A 22,279-nucleotide genomic window follows, 5' to 3' on the forward strand; every position below is an offset into this window, starting at 1 on the left:
CCTTCCAAATCTGATTTGTAATATAATATTATTGGAGGTGTTGTGGTTTCTGTTCTAGGCTCAGGATTGTACCTGGTCCAGGTGTCATCTTATGTCGCGTTTATTTCTTTGTTGTTATATCCATTGTTCACCAACACTTCAGTTAACTTTCAAACTCCCTACTCACGTTGCTCCATTCTGAACAGTGGGTAAGGACTCGACGAATATTAGTGTTTAGAACACTGGCTTTGTGTCTTTGGGAGCACTCACTCCTACTGTTTAGGCATAATCCGATGTTTGTAGGCTTAGTATATACGCTACTGCTTAGATATGCTCCTGTTAAATTGTGTGTTTATTTATCTACTTATACTGAATCCTTTTAAAGTTTGTCCTTATCTGTCATTTGCATCAAACCTCATCCCTCCCACTTACCTGTTTGGCAGTGAGTTCTGCTAATCGTGGATTGCTGTTACGTAGATCATTTGGCTTCATAATAGTTGGATGGCTGAAATAAAAAAACTTCAATTAAACAGAGCAGAAATTTATGAGAATGATATTCAAAAATACCAAATAGTTATTATTTTTTCTGTAGAAAACAATGTCTTACAGACAGGGTAAAAAAAAATGAATGTAATGAAACATCATTTACTTGGCGAGAGCCAGAGGCTCCCTGGAGCTATCCAGGCTGATATGGATGTACTAGATTTTGGCATCAGTCAGTGTGAATGGAGTTCTACTGAATTGCAATCTCTCAGCAAATTAATTTTTTTTCACCCTCATTGTTTGCCGTGATCGCCAACATGGTATTTAGAAAAAGTTGATCTGCTGCTGACCTCTTGCTAAATCTCTCCACTAAGTGACATTAGACACTGGATGAATCATAGATCAGCAGTGTTGTTGATCTAAATATAGTAGGTGCATCTGCGTGGGTTTGGATTAGTAGGAAAGCATCACGCACAAGCCCCAGTCAACATTCTGCAATATAAAAAAAATCCCCCATGCTTTCCACATCACTTTATTATACCCAACATATGCCAAGTACTGAAAGCGGCGTTTGGTCATATTTGTCCCAAACCTCCCTGCAGTTTTCAAAATATCCCAAACATCCTAATTTCGTGGCCTGAGCCATATTTTGGAGCCAAATTCTGGCTCTCTGAACGTATTCGCAGTTTGAAATTACGACTTTTTATACCCAACATATGCCAAGTACTGATAGCAGCAGTGAGACACATTTAGCACAAACTCCCCTGCAGTTTTCAAAATATCCCAAATATCCCAATTTCGAAGCCTGAGCCATATTTTGGAGCCAAATTCTGGCTCTCTGAACGTATTCGCAGTTTGAAATTACGACTTTTTATACCCAACATATGCCAAGTACTGATAGCAGCAGTGAGACACATTTAGCACAAACTCCCCTGCAGTTTTCAAAATATCCCAAATATCCCAATTTCGACGCCTGAGCCATATTTTGGAGTCAAATTCTGGCTCTCTGCACGTATTCGCAGTTTGAAATTACGACTTTTTATACCCAAAATATGCCAGGTACTGATAGCAGCAGTGAGTCACATTTAGCACAAACTCCCCTGCAGTTTTCAAAATATCCCAAATATCCCAATTTCGACGCCTGAGACATATTTTGGAGCCAAATTCTGGCTCTCTGCACGTATTCGCAGTTTGAAATTACGACTTTTTATACCCAACATATGCCAGGTACTGAAAGTGGCGTTTGGTCAAATTTGACCCAAACCTCCCTGCAGTTTTCAAAATATCCCAAACATCCCAATTTCGAGGCCTGAGCCATATTTTGGAGCCAAATTCTGGCTCTCTGCACGTATTCGCAGTTTGAAATTCGACTTTTTATACCCAACATATGCCAAGTACTGAAAGCGGCAGTGAGTCACATTTTGCACAAACTCCCCTGCAGTTTTCAAAATATCCCAAATATCCCGATTTTGTGTCCTGAGCCATATTTTGGAGCCAAATTCTGGCTCTCTGCACGTATTCGCAGTTTGAAATTACTACTTTTTATACCCAACTTGACCCGGGAAATGGCGCGGGTTTAGGCCCAGAAATGGCCCGGGTACAGGCCCAGAAATGGCCCGGGTACAGGCCCAGAAATGGCCCGGGTACAGGCCCAGAAATGGCCCGGGTACAGGCCCAGAAATGGCCCGGGTACAGGCCCAGAAATGGCCCGGGTACAGGCCCAGAAATGGCCCGGGTACAGGCCCAGAAATGGCCCGGGTACAGGCCCAGAAATGGCCCGGGTACAGGCCCAGAAATGGCCCGGGTACAGGCCCAGAAATGGCCCGGGTACAGGCCCAGAAATGGCCCGGGTACAGGCCCAGAAATGGCCCGGGTACAGGCCCAGAAATGGCCCGGGTACAGGCCCAGAAATGGCCCGGGTACAGGCCCAGAAATGGCCCAGAAATGGCCCGGGTACAGGCCCAGAAATGGCCCGGGTACAGGCCCAGAAATGGCCCGGGTACAGGCCCAGAAATGGCCCGGGTACAGGCCCAGAAATGGCCCGGGTACAGGCCCAGAAATGGCCCGGGTACAGGCCCAGAAACGGCCCGGGTACAGGCCCAGAAACGGCCCGGGTACAGGCCCAGAAACGGCCCGGGTACAGGACCAGAAACGGCCAGGGTACAGGCCCAGAAATGGCCCTGGTACAGGCCCAGAAACGGCCCGGGTACTGGCCCAGAAACAGCCCGGGTACAGGCCCAGAAACGGCCCGGGTACAGGCCCAGAAATGGCCCGGGTACAGGCCCAGAAATGGCCCGGGTACAGGCCCAGAAATGGCCCTGGTACAGGCCCAGAAATGGCCCGGGTACTGACCCAGAAATGGCCCGGGTACAGGCCCAGAAATGGCCCGGGTACAGGCCCAGAAATGGCCCGGGTACAGACTCAGAAATGACCCGGGTACAGGCCCAGAAATGGCCCGGGTAAAGGCCCAGAAATGGCCCGGGTACAGGCCCAGAAATGGCCCGGGTACAGTCCCAGAAATGGCCCGGGTACAGGCCCAGAAATGGCCCTGGTACAGGCCAAGAAATGGCCCGGGTACAGGCCAAGAAATGGCCCGGGTACAGGCCCAGAAATGGCCCGGGTACAGGCCCAGAAATGGCCCGGGTACAGGCCCAGAAATGACCCGGGTACAGGCCCAGAAATGGCCCGGGGACAGGCCCAGAAATGGACCGGGTACAGGCCCAGAAATGGCCCGGGTACAGGCCCAGAAATGGCCCGGGGACAGGCCCAGAAATGGCCCGGGTACAGGCCCAGAAATGGCCCGGGTACAGGCCCAGAAATGGCCCGGGTACAGCCCCAGAAATGGCCTGGGTACAGGCCCAGAAATAGCCCGGGTACAGGCCCAGAAATGGCCCGGGTACAGGCCCAGAAATGACCCAGGTACAGGCCCAGAAATGGCCCGGGTACAGGCCCAGAAATGGCCCGGGTACAGGCCCAGAAATGACCCGGGTACAGGCCCAGAAATGGCCCGGGTACAGGCCCAGAAATGGCCCGGGTACAGGCCCAGAAATGGCCCGGGTACAGGCCCAGAAATGGCCCGGGTACAGGCCCAGAAATGGCCCGGGTACAGGCCCAGAAATGGCCCGGGTACAGGCCCAGAAATGGCCCGGGTACAGGCCCAGAAATGGCCCGGGTACAGGCCCAGAAAGGGCCCGGGTACAGGCCCAGAAATGGCCCTGGTACAGGCAAAGAAATGGCCCGGATACAGGCCCAGAAATGGCCCGGGTACAGCCCCAGAAATGGCCCGGGTACAGGCAAAGAAATAGCCCGGGTACAGGCCCAGAAATGGCCCGGGTACAGCCCCAGAAATGGCCCGGGTACAGGCCCAGAAATGGCCCGGGTACAGCCCCAGAAATGGCCCGGGTACAGGCCCAGAAATGGCCCGGGTACAGGCCCAGAAATGGCCCGGGTACAGGCCCAGAAATGGCCCGGGTACAGGCCCAGAAATGGCCCGGGTACAGGCCCAGAAATTGCCCGGGTACAGGCCCAGAAATGGCCCGGGTACAGGCCCAGAAATGGCCCGGGTACAGGCCCAGAAATGGCCCGGGTACAGGCCCAGAAATGGCCCGGGTACAGGCCCAGAAATGGCCCGGGTACAGGCCCAGAAATGGCCCGGGTACAGGCCCAGAAATGTCCCGGGTATAGGCAAAGAAATGGCCCGGGTACAGGCCCAGAAATGGCCCGGGTACAGACCCAGAAATGGCCCGGGTACAGGCCCAGAAATGGCCCGGGTACAGGCCTAGAAATGGCCCGGGTACAGGCCCAGAAATGGCCCGGGTACAGGCCCAGAAATGGCCCGGGTACAGGCCCATAAATGGCCCGGGTACAGGCCCATAAATGGCCCGGGTACAGGCCCAGAAATGGCTTGGGGACAGGCCCAGAAATGGCCCGGGTACAGGCCCAGAAATGGCCCGGGTACAGGCAAAGAAATAGCCCGGGTACAGGCCCAGAAATGGCCCGGGTACAGACCCAGAAATGGCCCGGGTACAGACCCAGAAATGGCCCCGGTAAAGGCCCAGAAATGGCCCGGGTACAGGCCCAGAAATGGCCCGGGTACAGGCCCAGAAATGGCCCGGGTACAGGCCCAGAAATGGCCCGGGTACAGGCCCAGAAATGGCCCGGGTACAGGCCCAGAAATGGCACAGGTACAGGCCCAGAAATTGCCCGGGTACAGGCCCAGAAATGGGCTGGGTACAGGCCCAGAAATGGCCCGGGTACAGGCCCAGAAATGGCCCGGGTACAGGCCCAGAAATGGCCCGAGTACAGGCCCAGAAATGGCCCGGGTACAGGCCCAGAAATGGCCCGGGTACAGGCCCAGAAATGGCCCGGGTACAGGCCCAGAAATGGCCCGGGTACAGGCCCAGAAATGGCCCGGGTACAGGCCCAGAAATGGCCCGGGTACAGGCCCAGAAATGACCCGGGTACAGGCCCAGAAATGGCCCGGGTACAGGCCCAGAAATGGCCCGGGTACAGGCCCAGAAATGGCCCGGGTACAGGCCCAGAAATGGCCCGGGTACAGGCCCAGAAATGGCCCGGGTACAGGCCCAGAAATGGCCCGGGTACAGGCCCAGAAATGGCCCGGGTACAGGCCCAGAAAATGCCCGGGTACAGGCCCAGAAATGGCCCGGGTACAGGCTCAGAAATAGCCCGGGTACAGGCCCAGAAATGGCCCGGGTACAGGCCCAGAAATGGCCCGGGTACAGGCCCAGAAATGGGCCGGGCACAGGCCCAGAAATGGCCCGGGTACAGGCCCAGAAATGTCCCGGGTACAGGCCCTGAAATGGCCCAGGTACAGACCCAGAAATGACCCGGGTCCAGGCCCAGAAATGGCCCGGGTACAGGCCCAGAAATGGCCCGGGTACAGGCCCAGAAATGGCCCGGGTACAGGCCCAGAAATGGCCCGGGTACAGGCCCAGAATTTGGCTGCAAAATATGGCTCAGGCCTCGAATTTGGGATATTTTTGATATTTTGAAAGCTGCAGGGGAGTTTGTGCAAAATGTGACTCACTGCCGTTTTCAGGACTTCGCATATGTTGGGAATAAAAAGTCGTAATTTCAAACTGCGAATACGTGCATTGAGCCAGAATTTGGCTTCAAAATATGGCTCAGGCCTCGAAATTGGGATGTTTGGGATATTTTGAAAACTGCAGGGAGGTTTGGGACAAATGTGACCAAACGCCGCTTTCAGTACTTGGCATATGTTGGGTATAAAAAAGTCGTAATTTCAAACTGCAAATACGTGTAGAGAGCCAGAATTTGGCTCCAAAATATGGCTCAGGCCTCGAAATTTGGATATTTGGGATATTTTGAAAACTGCACGGGAGTTTGTGCAAAATGTGACTCAATGCCGCTCTCAGTACTTGGCATATGATGGGTATAAAATTCGTATTTTCAAACTGCGAATACGTGCAGAGAGCCAGAATTTGGCTCCAAAATATGACTCAGGCCTCGAACTTGGGATATTTGATATATTTTGAAAACTGCAGGGGGGATTGGGACAAATGTGTCCAAACGCCGCTTTCAGAACTTGTTATATGTTGGGTATAAAAAATTCTCAATTTCAAACTGCGAATACGTGCAGAGAGCCAGAATTTGGCTCCAAAATATGGCTCAGGCCTCGAAATAGGGAAGTCTGGGATATTTTGAAAACTGCAGGGGGGGTTTGAGACAAATATGACCAAACGCCACTTTCAGTATTTGGTATATGTTGGGTATAAAAAAAGTCACAATTTCAAACTTCGAATATGTGCAGAGAGCCAGAATTTGGCTCCAAAATATGGTTCAGGCCTCGAAATTGGGATGTTTGGGATATTTTGAAAACTGCAGGGGGGTTTGGGACAAATATGACCAAACGATGCTTTCAGTACTTGGCATACGTTCCGTGTAAAAATTCGTAATTTCAAAACTGCGAATACGTGCAGAGAGCCAGAATTTGGCTCAAAAATATGGCTCAGGCCTCGATATTGGGATGTTTGGGAAATTTTGAAAACTGCAGGGAGGTTTGGGACAAATGTGACCAAACGCCGCTTTCAGAACTTCGCATATGTTGGGTATAAAAAAGTCGTAATTTCAAACTGCGAATACGTGCAGAGACCCAGAATTTGGCTCCAAAATATGGCTCAGGCCTCAAAATTGGGATGTTTAGGATATTTTGAAAACTGCAGGGGAGTTTGTGCAAAATGTGACTCACTGCCGCTTTCAGTACTTGGCATATGTTGGGTATAAAAAGTAGTAATATCAAACTGCGAATACGTGCAGAGAGCCAGAATTTGGCTCCAAAATATGGCTCAAGCCTCGAAATTGGGATATTTGGGATATTTTGAAAACTGCAGGGAGGTTGGGACAAATGTGACCAAACGCTGCTTTCAGACCTTGGCATATGTTAGGTATTAAAAAGTCGCATTTTCAAACAGCAAATACGTGCAGAGAGCCAGAATTTGGCTCTAAAATATGACTCAGGCCTTGAAATTGGGATGTTTGGGATATTTTGAAAACTGCAGGGAGGTTTGGGAGAAGTATGACCAAATGCCGCTTTTAGTACTTGGCATACGTTCCGTATAAAAAGTCGAAATTTCAAACTGCCAATACGTGCAGATAGCCAGAATTTGGCTCAGGCCTCGATAATGGGATGTTTGGGATATTTTGAAAACTGCAGGGAGGTTTGGGACAAATGTGACCAAACGCCGCTTTCAGTACTTCGCATACGTTGGGTATAAAAAATTTGTAATTTCATACTGCGAATACGTGCAGAGAGGCAGAATTTGGCTCCAAAATATGGCTCAGGCCTCGAAATTGGGATGTTTGAGATATTTTGAAAACTGCAGGGGAGTTTGTGCAAAATGTGACTTAATTACTGCCGCTTTCAGTACTTGGCATATGTTGGGTATAAAAGGTCGTAATATCAAACAGCAAATACGTGCAGAGAGCCAGAATTTGGCTACAAAATATGGCTCAGGCCTCGAAATTGGGATATAAGGGATATTTTGAAAACTGCAGGGAGGTTTGGGACAAATTTGACCAAATGCCGCTTTCAGTACATGGCATATGTTGGGTATAAAAATTCGTAATTTCAAACTGCAAATACGTGCAGAGAGCCAGAATTTGGATCCAAAATATAGCTCAGGCCTCGAAATAGGGATATTTGGGATATTTTGAAAACTGCAGGGGAGTTTGTGCAAATTGTGACTCACTGCCGCTTTCAGTAATTGGCATATGTTGGGTATAAAAAGTCGTAATTTCAAACTGCGAATACGTGTAGAGAGCCTGAATTTTGCTCCAAAATATGGCTCAGGCCTCGAAGTTTGGATGTTTGATATAATTTGAAAACTGCAGGGGGGTTTGGGACAAATGTGACCAAACGCCGCTTTCAGTACTACTTATATGTTGGGTATAAAAAGTCGTAATATCAAATAGCGAATACGAGCAGAGCGCCTGAATTTGGCTCCAAAATATGGCTCAGGCCTCGAAATTGGGATATTTGGGATATTTTGAAAACTGCAGGGAAGTTTGTGCAAAATGTCACTCACTGCCGCTTACAGGACTTGGCATATGTTGGGTATAAAAAGTCGTAATTTCAAACTGCAAATACGTGCAGAGAGCCGGAATTTGGCTCCAAAATAAGGCTCAGGGCTCGAAATTGGGAAATTTGGGATATTTTGAAAACTGCAGGGGGGATTGGGACAAATGTGACCAAACGCCGCTTTCAGTACTTGGCATATGTTGGGTATAAAAAGTAGTAATATCAAACTGCGAATACGTGCAGAGAGCCAGAATTTGGCTCCAAAATATGGCTCAAGCCTCGAAATTGGGATATTTGGGATATTTTGAAAACTGCAGGGAGGTTGGGACAAATGTGACCAAACGCTGCTTTCAGACCTTGGCATATGTTAGGTATTAAAAAGTCGCATTTTCAAACAGCAAATACGTGCAGAGAGCCAGAATTTGGCTCTAAAATATGACTCAGGCCTTGAAATTGGGATGTTTGGGATATTTTGAAAACTGCAGGGAGGTTTGGGAGAAGTATGACCAAATGCCGCTTTTAGTACTTGGCATACGTTCTGTATAAAAAGTCGAAATTTCAAACTGCCAATACGTGCAGAAAGCCAGAATTTGGCTCCAAAATATGGCTCAGGCCTCGATAATGGGATGTTTGGGATATTTTGAAAACTGCAGGGAGGTTTGGGACAAATGTGACCAAACGCCGCTTTCAGTACTTCGCATACGTTGGGTATAAAAAATTTGTAATTTCAAACTGCGAATACGTGCAGAGAGGCAGAATTTGGCTCCAAAATATGGCTCAGGCCTCGAAATTGGGATGTTTGAGATATTTTGAAAACTGCAGGGGAGTTTGTGCAAAATGTGACTTAATTACTGCCGCTTTCAGTACTTGGCATATGTTGGGTATAAAAGGTCGTAATATCAAACAGCAAATACGTGCAGAGAGCCAGAATTTGGCTACAAAATATGGCTCAGGCCTCGAAATTGGGATATAAGGGATATTTTGAAAACTGCAGGGAGGTTTGGGACAAATTTGACCAAATGCCGCTTTCAGTACATGGCATATGTTGGGTATAAAAATTCGTAATTTCAAACTGCAAATACGTGCAGAGAGCCAGAATTTGGATCCAAAATATAGCTCAGGCCTCGAAATAGGGATATTTGGGATATTTTGAAAACTGCAGGGGAGTTTGTGCAAATTGTGACTCACTGCCGCTTTCAGTAATTGGCATATGTTGGGTATAAAAAGTCGTAATTTCAAACTGCGAATACGTGTAGAGAGCCTGAATTTTGCTCCAAAATATGGCTCAGGCCTCGAAGTTTGGATGTTTGATATAATTTGAAAACTGCAGGGGGGATTGGGACAAATATGACCAAACCCCGCTTTCAGTACTTGCCATATGTTGGGTATAAAAAAGTCGCAATTTCAAACTACGAATACGTGCAGAGAGCCAGAATTTGGCTCCAAAATATGGCTCAGGCCTCGAAATTGGGTTATTTGGGATATTTTGAAAACTGCAGGGGAGTTTGTGCAAAATATGACTCACTGCTGGGTTCAGGACTTGGCATATGTTGGGTATAAAAAGTCGGAATATCGAACTGCGAATACATGCAGATAGAGAGAATTTGGCTCCAAAATATGGCTCAGGCCTCGAAATTGGGATATTTGGGATATTTTGAAAACTGCAGGGAGGTTTGGGACAAATGTGACCAAATGCCTCTTTCAGTACTTGGCATATGTTGGGTACAAAAAGATGTAATTTCGAACTGCGAATACGTGCAGAGAGCCAGAATTTGGCTCCAAAATATGGCTCAGGCCTCGCAATTGGGATATTTGGGATATTTAAAAAAACTGCAGGGGAGTTTGTTCAAAATGTGACTCACTGCCGCTTTCAGGACTTGGCATATGTTGGGTATAAAAAGTCGTAATATCAAACTGCGGATACGTGCATAGAGCCAGAATTTGGCTCCAAAATATGGCTCAGGCTTCGATATTGGGATGTTTGAGATATTTTGAAAACTGCAGGAAGGTTTGGGACAAATGTGGCAAAACGCCGCTTTCAGTACTTGGCATATGTTGGGTATAAAAAACATTAATATCAAACTGCGAATACGTTCAGAGAGCATGAATTTGGCTTCAAAATATGGCTCCGGCCTCGAAATTGGGGTGTTTGGGATATTTTGAAAACTGCAGGGGAGTTTGTGCAAAATGTGACTCATTGCCGCTTTCAGTACTTGGCATATGTTGGGTATAAAAAACCTTAATATCAAACTGCGAATACGTGCAGAAAGCCAGAATTTGGCTCCAAAATATGGCTCAGGCCTCGATATTGGGATGTTTGTGATATTTTTAAAACTGCAGGGGGGATTGGGACAAATGTGACCAAACGCCGCTTTCAGCACTTGGCATATTTTGGGTATAAAAAGTCGTAATATCAAACTGCGAATACGTGCATAGAGCCAGAATTTGGCTCCAAAATATGGCGTCCATTAGGGAGGCTCCGGCCTCCCCCGATGCTGTGAGCCCCTGAGTAGCTGCAGTGAGCACACACTGGCCCAAAAAAGCCAGCTGAATTCAAAGATGAGCTCCAGGCGAGGTGTGGAAAGAAAGTCCAGCCTGGAGCGTTCAAACTGCGCGCCAAGATGGCTGACTTTTCGGGCGGGAATCTCTTAATCAACGAAATCTTTTATTGTAGAGCTGTTGACAACATACTTATATCTCAACTTAAGTTTTCGCCACGCATAATTTTTTCTCATTTGGAAAATACATTATCATCTTCACTATAAATGACTACTATAGCGTGTCATTTCTGCTCACACTCATCTCTAAATAAAATGATTACAAATACTTCCCAAGACATAAACTGCCTCATCCAGCCCGCCTCTTCCCTCATTCCAAATCCACAAACCCACCAACAATCCTCCAACTTCATGGGAAGGTCAAGCTTCCCATGACCTTGGAGTCATTGGATATGGGTTTGTGGATGACCTGACCTAGCAGTTTATGCCTTTGGGGAGATCTCCCCCCCCCCCCCTGGCATATGCATTAATGATATATAATGCATATGCCAGCCAGTCCAAGTCTAATCTTAAGATTATTCTCCTATCTCTCAATTCAAGGTTAAACATTCAAGGTTAAATGTTTGCCCTTGATCACCAGCAGTAATTGAGGATACAGATGTAAGCTGATTGGAGAGTCGCGTTCTGAGTGTAAACTAGTAGAACGTAAGTCAAGAAACTGCAGATGGCCTATTGTCCTGCACGTGGCACTTCCTATTTATATCCACCTACACTCATTCATATTCGTCTAACCTAAGCTTCAACCAATCAAAGATTCCAATGCCTATTATGATCCAGTAATATGGATCCAGTGATCCAGTAGTATGATCCACAATCGATTTGAGAATGGTCCAGGACGGACCGAAACGTCGTTGTCCCTTCATCTTCTAGTGTGTGGTCTGGTCAACATACTTCAGCCACGTTATTGTGACTCTTCGTCTGCACATGATCCAGTAATTTGTTCCACAAATCCACAACCCAGTTACCAAACCAGTATTTACCCATGTATTTCCTAAATCTGAACTTATCTTCATTTAAAGCCTTATCAATAGCTTCCTTGTTATGCCCATTCATCTACTTGTACACTTCAATCATGTCACGTTAAGGTTTTTCCAACATCTCTTCATACGGAAGCTTTCTAATTTGCGGGATTTACTTTGTCATCCTAACTGACGTGTTCTAGTGAATTATGTCCTTTCTTTAACATAGCGACCAAAACTGAACAGCATAATCTAAATGGGACCTAAAAACAATAAGTTAATAAACCCAGCCGACTTATTGCTAACTCTTCTATAAATAAATCTATGGGAAAGAAAAGCTCTCAGCCTGCTAACAAGAGTGTACAAATCCACAAGGGCCGGGACGAGGATTCAAACCTGCATCCGAGAGCATCCCAGACGCTGCCGTAATCGCCTGAGCTACGACATGGTCAAAAGGAGTTGAACCCGAAGTTCTACTGAACTTACTGGATCCTGCAGCCTCTCCGAGGCACAAACCAGTGTTAGTGTAACAAGAATGTGAAGTTTTCTACGTCCATCTAGTTCCACCCGCTCCTCCCCAGAACTAGTTGTTAACTTTACCTTGACTCCTCTGATCCAATACTTGTCCACACGTGCCACACTCCTGAAAAAATATTTTTTACATATATTAAGGGCAAGTATAAGTAATTATCAAAAGAATGCACCAAACCAGTTAGACTATGTAGCACCAGGGTAAGTATAAACAGTTTTTTTCAAATACAATCGAGTAAGAAAATACAATTATGAATTTCAAGAACACTGGAACCAATCACTGGAAAAGGTGAAATTGCAATGGAGATTAATTACAGATTGTATCAACAATAGCGAGTAGGCAAAACTGATAAGACTGCAATAGCCTAACGGAATACATTTTTGTCTCCGACTCATGAGGCTATGGTTAAGCATCAATGTTCTTTTAAAGTTACATAGAAACACATTACCTTATCAGGGTCTTCAACTAAAACAAACCTTTAGCTAACCTTAGATAAAAGTACTGTGTATTATTAATTTATATAGCTGTCTATTGGCCTAAATTATATAAATAACATGTTTAAAACCTCTTAAGTACAGTATATGGTCTCTGAGCACTAAACTAACGTTAGAAGCCTAGTGATTACATTGTCAAAAATGACCATTTACAGGTGAATTCATTTTACATCGCAGAGTAAACAAGATGCAAACAATTAACATCTTCCATCTATTTGATAAACAATTATCTAGTCGTCCCTTCACTTTCTAGTGTGTGGTTTGGTCAACATATTTCAGCCCAAGTTATTGTGACTCCTCATCTGCAATTATCTTCCCCATTTATCTGCACAATTGCTATCCTGCTATGACCACTCCATCGCCCTAGTCGTTAACACTAAACAATCTAGGGCGACTTGTTGCTGAACATTATATGCCACCTTTAGCTTAGCTACAAGACACCGTGTACATATTATGAAACTACCTTTAATGTCATAATGCAGCAGTTTGCGCGCTCAAAATACAGATTGACAAACTCCTCAGGAACCGTAGGGGAACTTTTGACAAACCGCCGGCTTCCTGTTGCCGTAGATGGCACCATGGAGAAATGGTGGCCTTTTGGTAAATTTAATTAAATATTACCTAGGAATTATGATGTACCAGCCATTAAACATCTGGGACTCACAGTTAATATGAAAACAATCCTTAAGAATAGTTAAACGAATTATTGACTTAAACGAACAACATTGAATATTGAACTGTAAGAGTCTCTTGTGGCCCCATCTGGCCTACTGTGTCCTAATATGGAAACCTCACTTCAAAAACACATCAATGATTTTCCGCTCTGGATAAAGTTCAAGACAGCAACAACAATCATGCCAGAACTTGTTCAACTGTCACTACCTCGAATCTTTGAAGGACTAACACTATAAAAGTTTAAATTGTTATAGATTTAGATAGATTAGCCTATAAATTTTCCTAGAAATTACCTACTTATTATTATCTGTTAAATTAAGGACCTGCCCGAAGTCCTATGCGTACTAGTTGCTTTACAAGAATGTAAACACATAGGGCTATGTACTCCTTGTCACCTGTCCTCTTAAAAATAGCGTCGCTTTTGGCCGTTTACCCGTATGGCCGAATATGGACATAATTTGAAAATGAAAACAAAATGAAAATAAATTTGGGATTTTTTTTGTCAACAACAATAAGTTAAGGGTCCTCTGATAGGTTAGGTGGGCAGGAAATTCTCATAAAGTTTCAAAACGTTATGAAAAATGTTAATGGAAAGAATCCTCTTCTAAGTTTGCCGAGTAAGCCGGACAACTCAAACAGAAAACGGAACAGTGCGTCACTTTTGAGAGTCGATTTCATTTCAAATTACGTCCAAATTTGGCCATAGCGCCGCGCATACCAGCCAAAAGTGACGTTAGTTTTAAGAGGACGGGTTGATCAGAAACCCAATATAACTTGTAGTTATATAAATAAATAAATAACAGCCGAGGCCTTTGTAATACTGACCAAGTTGGAGGTCATTAATACAGACCACTTCTCTAAAATGTCATATTTGACACAGACAGGCTGGACAACAGCTTCAAGCTCAATAAGCCACAATGTAACACAGACAATAGAGGTGTTGTTTCCCTCAAAAGATTATTAACCAATGAACCCGCTTAACCACTCAAGTCTGAAATGCCGAGTCATTCCTCTTGTTCCCAATATACACAAGACAAATCCTCAATAAAATAAGGGGGGGGGGGGTAGGAAGGCTAAACTTTGACAAGGCGCCGCCGTCTTGTCCCCGTCGAGGCCACTGTAGGTGGTGGCCCTTAGGTCAATTCATCATAGGAGCCCTTCTTCCATCATTCTGAATCATGCTCATCATATAAACCTGCACCCCCTCTATCCCCCCCCCCTCCACCATCTTCACACAATCTGTGGCCAACATTTTTCGTTTCATTCAGATTTTCATCAAAATATGTCGAAGATTTCTCTTTGGGTTGTTTTAAGGGGCATGACAGCCGAGTGGACAGCCTTTCGGATTCATAATCCTGAGGTTCCGGGTTCGATCCCCCGTTGGAGGCTGAAACAAATGGGCACTTTCTTTCACCCTGATGACCCTGTTTACCTATCAGTAAATAAGTACCTGGGAGTTAGACAGCTGCTATGGGCTGCTTCCTGGGGATGTGTAAGAAAAAGAAGGCCTGGTCGAGGACAGGGCCGCGGGGGACGCTAAGCCCCGAAATCATCTCAAGATAACCTTAAGATTGCTGGCTAACTACTGGTATGGCTATTAAGGCCACCACAAGCGCACTAATGACTTAACTAGCGGGTACACCTATGGCTGCCACCTGACAGTCACCTCTATATTTTGTCTAAATACATATAATATACGAAATAATAACGAATAACAACATGAAGTACACACCCCGAACAATCCTTTCTATATTATGATTGAATAATGATATCTGTAACACATTTATTTTTTGCTCACTGGTAATCAACGTGACCCTTGCCAGGCGGGGGCTGGTCGACAAATGAGCCACACATTAAGAAGTGGGATTCCCAGACACGCCACTCACCCTTACTTCACCATAATATCTAAACTGTCAACCTCTAATACAGTTAAGCATGTGACCACCAGAGGCGCTAATGCTCCCCTATTATTACGCCATCCATATAATGATTGTTCTCATTATTCATTGATGCAACGTGTAAATACATTCATGTTCTGTAGTGACAGTGTCAGACCTCGAAGGAAGACTTGAAACACCCTTCTGAAGATGTAATATTAATTACGAAAATACTTAAGGAAATTCCTGTTTCAATTCTTCCTTCGTGGTCTGACACTGTCACATTTTCATCACGTGTTAATTGTCGTGTTTTACACGCAGATTTTGTAGTGTATATACGACAACTTCAGGAAAGTAATGAGTAGCGGATTTAGTCTAAACAATAATATATGCGTTTTGTTTTTAGTGCCAAATTATCTGGCAAATATACATTTGGAGATGTAGCTCAATCCTTCCTGTAGCCCAATCTTTCCTGTAGCCCAATCCTTCTTGTAGCCCAATCCTTCCTGTAGACCAATCCTTCCTGTAGCCCAATCCTTGCTGTAGCCCAATCCTTCCTTCCAAATCCGATTTGTAATATAATATTATTGGAGGTGTTGTGGTTTCTGTTCTAGGCTCAGGATTGTACCTGGTCCAGGTGTCATCTTATGTCGCGTTTATTTCTTTGTTGCTATATCCATTGTTCACCAACACTTCAGTTAACTTTCAAACTTCCTACTCACGTTGCTCCATTCTGAACAGTGGGTAAGGGCTCGACGAATATAAGTGTTTAGAACACTGGCTTTGTGTCTTTGGGAGCACTCACTCCTACTGTTTAGGCATAATCCGATGTTTGTAGGCTTAGTATATACGCTACTGCTTAGAGATGCTCCTGTTAAGTTGTGTGTTTATTTGTCTACTTATACTGAATCCTTTTAAAGTTTGTCCTTATCTGTCATTTGCATCAAACCTCATCCCTCCCACTTACCTGTTTGGCAGTGAGTTCTGCTAATCGTGGATTGCTGTTACGTAGCTCATTTGGCTTCATAATAGTTGGATGGCTGAAATAAAAAGGCTTCAATTAAACAGAGCAGAAATTTTTGAGAATGATGTTCAAAAATACCAAATAGTTGAAAGCGGCGTTTGGTCATATTTGTCCCAAACTCTCCTACATTTTTCAAAATATCCCAAACTTCCCAATTTCGAGGCCTGAGTCATATTTTGGAGCCAAATTCTGGCTCTCTGCACGTATTCGCAGTTTGAAATTACGAATTTTTATACCTAACATATGTCAAGTCCTGAAAGCGGCAGTGAGTCACATTTTGCACAAACTCCCCTGCAGTTTTCAAAATATCCCAAACATCCCAATTTCGAGGCCTGAGCCATATTTTGTAGCCAAATTCAGGCTCTCTGTACGTATTCGCAGTTTGAAATTACGACTTTTTATACCCAACATATGCCAAGTACTGAAAGCGGCGTTTGGTTACATTTGTCCCAAACCTCCCCCCAGTTTTCAAAATATCCCATACATCCCAATTTCGAGGCCTGAGCTATATTTTGGAGCCAAATTCTAGCTCTATGCACGTATTCGCAGTTTGATATTACGACTTTTTTATACCCAATATATGCCAAGTACTGAAAGCGGAGATTGGTCACATTTGTCCCAAACCACCCCTGCAGTTTTCAAAATATCCCAAACATCCCAATTTCGAGGCATGAGCCATATTTTGGAGTCAAATTTTGGCTCTCTGCACATATTCGCAGTTTGAAATTACGAATTTATATACCCAACATATGCCAAGTACTGAAAGCGGTGTTTCGTCACATTTGTCCCAAACCTCCCTGCAAATTTCAAAATATCCCAAACATCCCAATTTCGAGGCCTGAGCCATATTTTGGAGCCAAATTCTGGCTCTCTGCACGTTCTCGCAGTTTAAAATTATAACTTTTTTTCCCAACATATACAAAGTAGTGAAAGCGGCGTTTGGTCACATTTGTCCCAAACCCCCCCCTGCAGTTTTCAAAATATCCCAAACATCCCAATTTCGAGGCCTGAGCCATATTTTGGAGCCAAATTCTGGCTCTATGCACGTATTCGCAGTTTGAAATTACGACATTTTATACCCAACATATGCCAAGTCCTGAGAGCGGCAGTGAGTCACATTTGTCCCAAACCTCCCTGCAGTTTTCAAAATATCCCAAACATCCCAATTTCGAGGCATGAGCCATATTTTGGAGTCAAATTCTGGCTCTCTGCATGTATTCGCAGTTTGAAATTACGAATTTATATACCCAACATATGCCAAGTATTGAAAGCGGCATTTCGTCACATTTGTCCCAAACCTCCCTGCAATTTTCAAAATATCCTAAACATCCCAATTTCGAGGCCTGAGCCATATTTTAAAGCCAAATTCTGGCTCTATGCATGTATTCGCGGTTTGAAATTACGATATTTTATACCCAACATATGCCAAGTCTGAAAGCAGCAGTGAGTCACATTTCGCACAAACTCCCCTGCAGTTTTCGAAATATCCCAAATATCCCAATTTCGAGGCCTGAACATTATTTTTGAGCCAAATTCTAGCTTTCTGCACGTATTCGCAGTTTGAAATTAGGACTTTTTTATGCCCAACATATGCCAAGTACTGAAAGCGGCGTTTGGTCACACTTGTCCCAAACCCCCACATGCAGTTTTCAAAATATCTCAAACATCCCAATTTCGAGGCCTGAGCAATATTTTGGAGCCAAATTCTGGCTCTATTCACGTATTTGCGGTTTGAAATTACGACATTTTATACCCAACATATGCCAAGTCCTGAAAGCGGCGTTTGGTCACATTCGTCTCAATCCACCCTGCAGTTTTCAAAAATTCCCAAACATCCCAATTTCGAGGCATGGGCCATATTTTGGAGCCAAATTCTGGCTCTTTGCACGTATTCGCAGTTGGAAATTACGACTTTTTTATACCCAACATATGCCAAGTACTGAAAGCGGCGTTTGGTTACATTTGTCCCAAACCTCCCAGCATTATTCAAAATATCCCAAACAGAACAATATCGAGGCATGAGCCATATTTTGTAGCCAAATTCTGGCTCTCTGCACGTATTCGCAGTTTGGACTTGCGATTTTTATACCCAACATATGCCAAGTACTGAAAGCGGAAGTGAGTCACATTTCGCACAAACTCCTCTGCAGTTTTCGAAATATCTCAAATATCCCAATTTTGTGGCCTGAGCTATATTTTGGAGCCAAATTCTGGCTTTCTACACGTATTCGAAATTTTAAATTACGAATTTTTATACCCAACATATGCCAAGTACTGAAAGTGACATTTGGTCTCATTTGTCCCAAACCTCCCTGCAGTTTTCAAAATATCCCAAACGTCCCAATTTCGAGGCATGAGCCATATTTTGGAGCCAAATTCTGGCTCTCTGCACGTATTCGCAGTTTGAAATTACGAATTTATATACCCAACATATGCCAAGTATTGAAAGCGGCGTTTCGTCACATTTGTCCCAAACCTCCCTGCAGTTTTCAAAATATCCCAAACATCCCATATTCGAGGCCTGAGCCATATTTTGGAGCCAAATTCTGGCTCTCTGCACGTATTCGGAGTTTGAAATTACGAATTTATATACCCAACATATGCCAAGTATTGAAAGCGGCGTTTCGTCACATTTGTCCCAAACCTCCCTGCAGTTTTCAAAATATCCAAAACATCCCAATATCGAGGCCTGAGACATATTTCGGAGCCAAATTCTGGCTCTCTGCACGTATTCGCAGTTTGATCTTGCAATTTTTATACCCAACATATGCCAAGTACTGCAAGCGGCAGTGAGTCACATTTTGCACAAACTCCCCTGCAGTTTTCAAAATATCCCAAACATCCCAATTTCGAGGCCTGAGCCATATTTTGGAGCCAAATTCTGGCTCTATGCACGTATTCGCTGTTTGAAATTACGACTTATTATACCCAGCATATGCCAAGTCCTGAAAGCGGCAGTGAGTCACATTTCGCACAAACTCCCTAGCAGTTTTCGAAATATCCTAAATATCCCAATTTCGGGAACCTGAAATATATTTTGGAGCCAAATTCTAGCTTTCTGCACGTATTCGCAGTTTGAAATTACGACTTTTTTATGCCCAACATATGCCAAGTAGCGAGAGCGGCGTTTGGTCACATTTGTCTCAAACCTCCCTGCAGTTTTCAAAATATCCCATATATCCCAATTTCGAGGCCTGAGCCATATTTTGGAGCCAAATTCAGGCTCTCTGTACGTATTCGCAGTTTGAAATTACAACCTTTTATACCCAACATATGCCAAGTACTGAAAGCGGCGTTTGGTCACATTCGTTCCAAACCTCCCTCCAGTTTTTAAAATATCCCAAACATCCCAATTTCGAGGCCTGTGCCATATTTTGGAGCCAAATTCTGGCTCTATGTACATATTCACAGTTTTATATTACGACTTTTTATACCCAACATATGCCAAGTCCTGAAAGCAGCAGTGAGTCATATTTTGCACAAACTCCCATGCAGTTTTCGAAATATCCCAAATATCCCAATTTCGAGGCCTGAGCCATATTTTGGACCCAAATTCTGGCTCTCTGCACGTATTCGCAGTTTCAAATTGCAACTTTTTATACTCAACATATGCCAAGTACTGAAAGCGGCGTTTGGTCATATTTGTCCCAAACCTTCCTGCTGTTTTCAAAATATCCCAAAGATCCCAATATCGAGGCCTGAGCCATATTTTGGTGCCAAATTCTGGCTCTCTGCAAGTATTCGCAGTTTGAAATTACGACTTTTTATACCCAAAATATGCCAAGTACTGAAAGCGGCGTTTGGTCATATTTTTCCCAAACTCCCTGCATTTTTCAAAATATCCCAAACATCCCATTTTCGAGGCGTGAGCCTTATTTTGGAGATAAATTCTGGCTCTCTGCATGTATTCACAGTTTGAAATTGCGACTTTTTTATACTCAACATATGTCAAGTACTGAAAGCGGCGTTTGGTCATATTTGTCCCAAACTCTCCTACAGTTTTCAAAGTATCCCAAACTTCCCAATTTCGAGGCCTGAGTCATATTTTGGAGCCAAATTCTGGCTCTCTGCACGTATTCGCAGTTTGAAATTACGACTTTTTATACCCAACATATGCCAAGTACTGAAAGCGGCGTTTGGTTACATTTGTCCCAAACCTCCCCCAGTTTTCAAAATATCCCATACATCCCAATTTCGAGGCCTGAGCTATATTTTGGAGCCAAATTCAGGTTCTCTGTACGTATTCGCAGTTTGAAATTACGACTTTTTATACCCAACATATGCCAAGTCCTGAAAGCGGCAGTGAGTCACATTTTGCACAAACTCCCCTGCAGTTTTCAAAATATCCCAAACATCCCAATTTCGAGGCCTGAGCCATATTTTGTAGCCAAATTCAGGTTCTCTGTACGTATTCGCAGTTTGAAATTACGACTTTTTATACCCAACATATGCCAAGTACTGAAAGCGGCGTTTGGTTACATTTGTCCCAAACCTCCCCCAGTTTTCAAAATATCCCATACATCCCAATTTCGAGGCCTGAGCTATATTTTGGAGCCAAATTCTAGCTCTATGCACGTATTCGCAGTTTGATATTACGACTTTTTATACCCAACATATGCCAAGTACTGCAAGCGGCAGTGAGTCACATTTTGCACAAACTCCCCTGCAGTTTTCAAAATATCCCAAACATCCCAATTTCGAGCCCTGAGCCATATTTTGGAGCCAAATTCTGGCTCTATGCACGTATTCGCTGTTTGAAATTACGACTTTTTTATGCCTAACATATGCCAAGTAGCGAGAGCGGCGTTTGGTCACATTTGTCCCAAACCTCCCTGCAGTTTTCAAAATATCCCATATATCCCAATTTCGAGGCCTGAGCCATATTTTGGAGCCAAATTCAGGCTCTCTGTACGTATTCACAGTTTAAAATTACAACCTTTTATACCCAACATATGCCAAGTACTGAAAGCGGCGTTTGGTCACATTCATTCCAAACCTCCCTCCAGTTTTCAAAATATCCCAAACATCCCAATTTCGAGGCCTGTGCCATATTTTCGAGCCAAATTCTGGCTCTATGTACGTATTCACAGTTTTATATTACGACTTTTTATACCCAACACATGCCAAGTCCTGAAAGCGGCAGTGAGTCATATTTTGCACAAACTCCCATGCAGTTTTCGAAATATCCCAAATATCCCAATTTCGAGGCCTGAGCCATATTTTGGACCTAAATTCTGGCTCTCTGCACGTATTCGCAGTTTCAAATTGCGACTTTTTTATACCCAACATATGCCAAGTACTGAAAGCGGCGTTTGGTCACATTTGTCCCAAACTTCCCTGCAGTTTTCAAAATATCCCAAACATCCCAATTTCGAGGCCTGAGCCTTATTTTGGAGCCAAATTCTGGCTCTCTGCACATATTCACAGTTTGAAATTGCGACTTTTTTATACTCAACATATGTCAAGTACTGAAAGCGGCGTTTGGTCATATATGTCCCAAACTCTCCTACAGTTTTCAAAATATCCCAAACTTCCCAATTTCGAGGCCTGAGTCATATTTTGGAGCCAAATTCTGGCTCTCTGCATGTATTCGCAGTTTGAAATTACGACTTTTTATACCTAACATATGCCAAGTCCTGAAAGCGGCAGTGAGTCACATTTTGCACAAACTCCCCTGCAGTTTTCAAAATATCCCAAACATCCCAATTTCGAGGCCTGAGCCATATTTTGTAGCCAAATTCAGGCTCTCTGTACGTATTCGCAGTTTGAAATTACGACTTTTTATACCCAACATATGCCAAGTCCTGAAAGCGGCAGTGAGTCACATTTTGCACAAACCCCCCTTGCAGTTTTCAAAATATCCCAAATATCCCAATTTCGAGGCATGAGCCATATTTTGGAGCCAAATTTTGGTCCTCTCCACGTATTCGCAGTTTGAAATTACGAATTTATATATCCAACATATGCCAAGTACTGAAAGCGGCGTTTCGTCATATTTGTCCCAAACCTCCCTGCAGTTTTCAAAATATCCCAAATATCCCAATTTCGAGGCCTGAACATTATTTTGGAGCCAAATTCTAGCTTTCTGCACGTATTCGCAGTTTGAAAATACGACTTTTTTATCCCCAACATATGCCAAG

The 22,279-nt window shown here is 44.3% G+C and overlaps 1 long non-coding RNA gene across 2 annotated transcripts; it reads right to left on the reverse strand.

Moving 5' to 3' along the window:
* Positions 1–395: 395 nt before the first annotated feature.
* On the reverse strand, positions 396–16,158 carry LOC123773461 (uncharacterized). Of its 2 annotated transcripts, none has more exons than XR_011228030.1 (3): positions 16,083–16,158; positions 12,138–12,180; positions 396–484 (listed from the first exon to the last, which is right to left on the reverse strand). It is a non-coding gene; the product is annotated as an uncharacterized lncRNA (long non-coding RNA). The 2 variants fall into 2 exon arrangements; XR_011228029.1 differs by lacking the exon at positions 16,083–16,158 and adding an exon at positions 14,971–15,079 and having other exon boundaries at positions 412–484.
* Between the last annotated feature and the right edge of the window lie 6,121 nt (positions 16,159–22,279).

The sequence above is a fragment of the Procambarus clarkii genome, chromosome 10 (assembly GCF_040958095.1).
Source record: "Procambarus clarkii isolate CNS0578487 chromosome 10, FALCON_Pclarkii_2.0, whole genome shotgun sequence".
In the NCBI taxonomy this organism is placed as follows: Eukaryota; Metazoa; Arthropoda; class Malacostraca; order Decapoda; family Cambaridae; genus Procambarus; species Procambarus clarkii.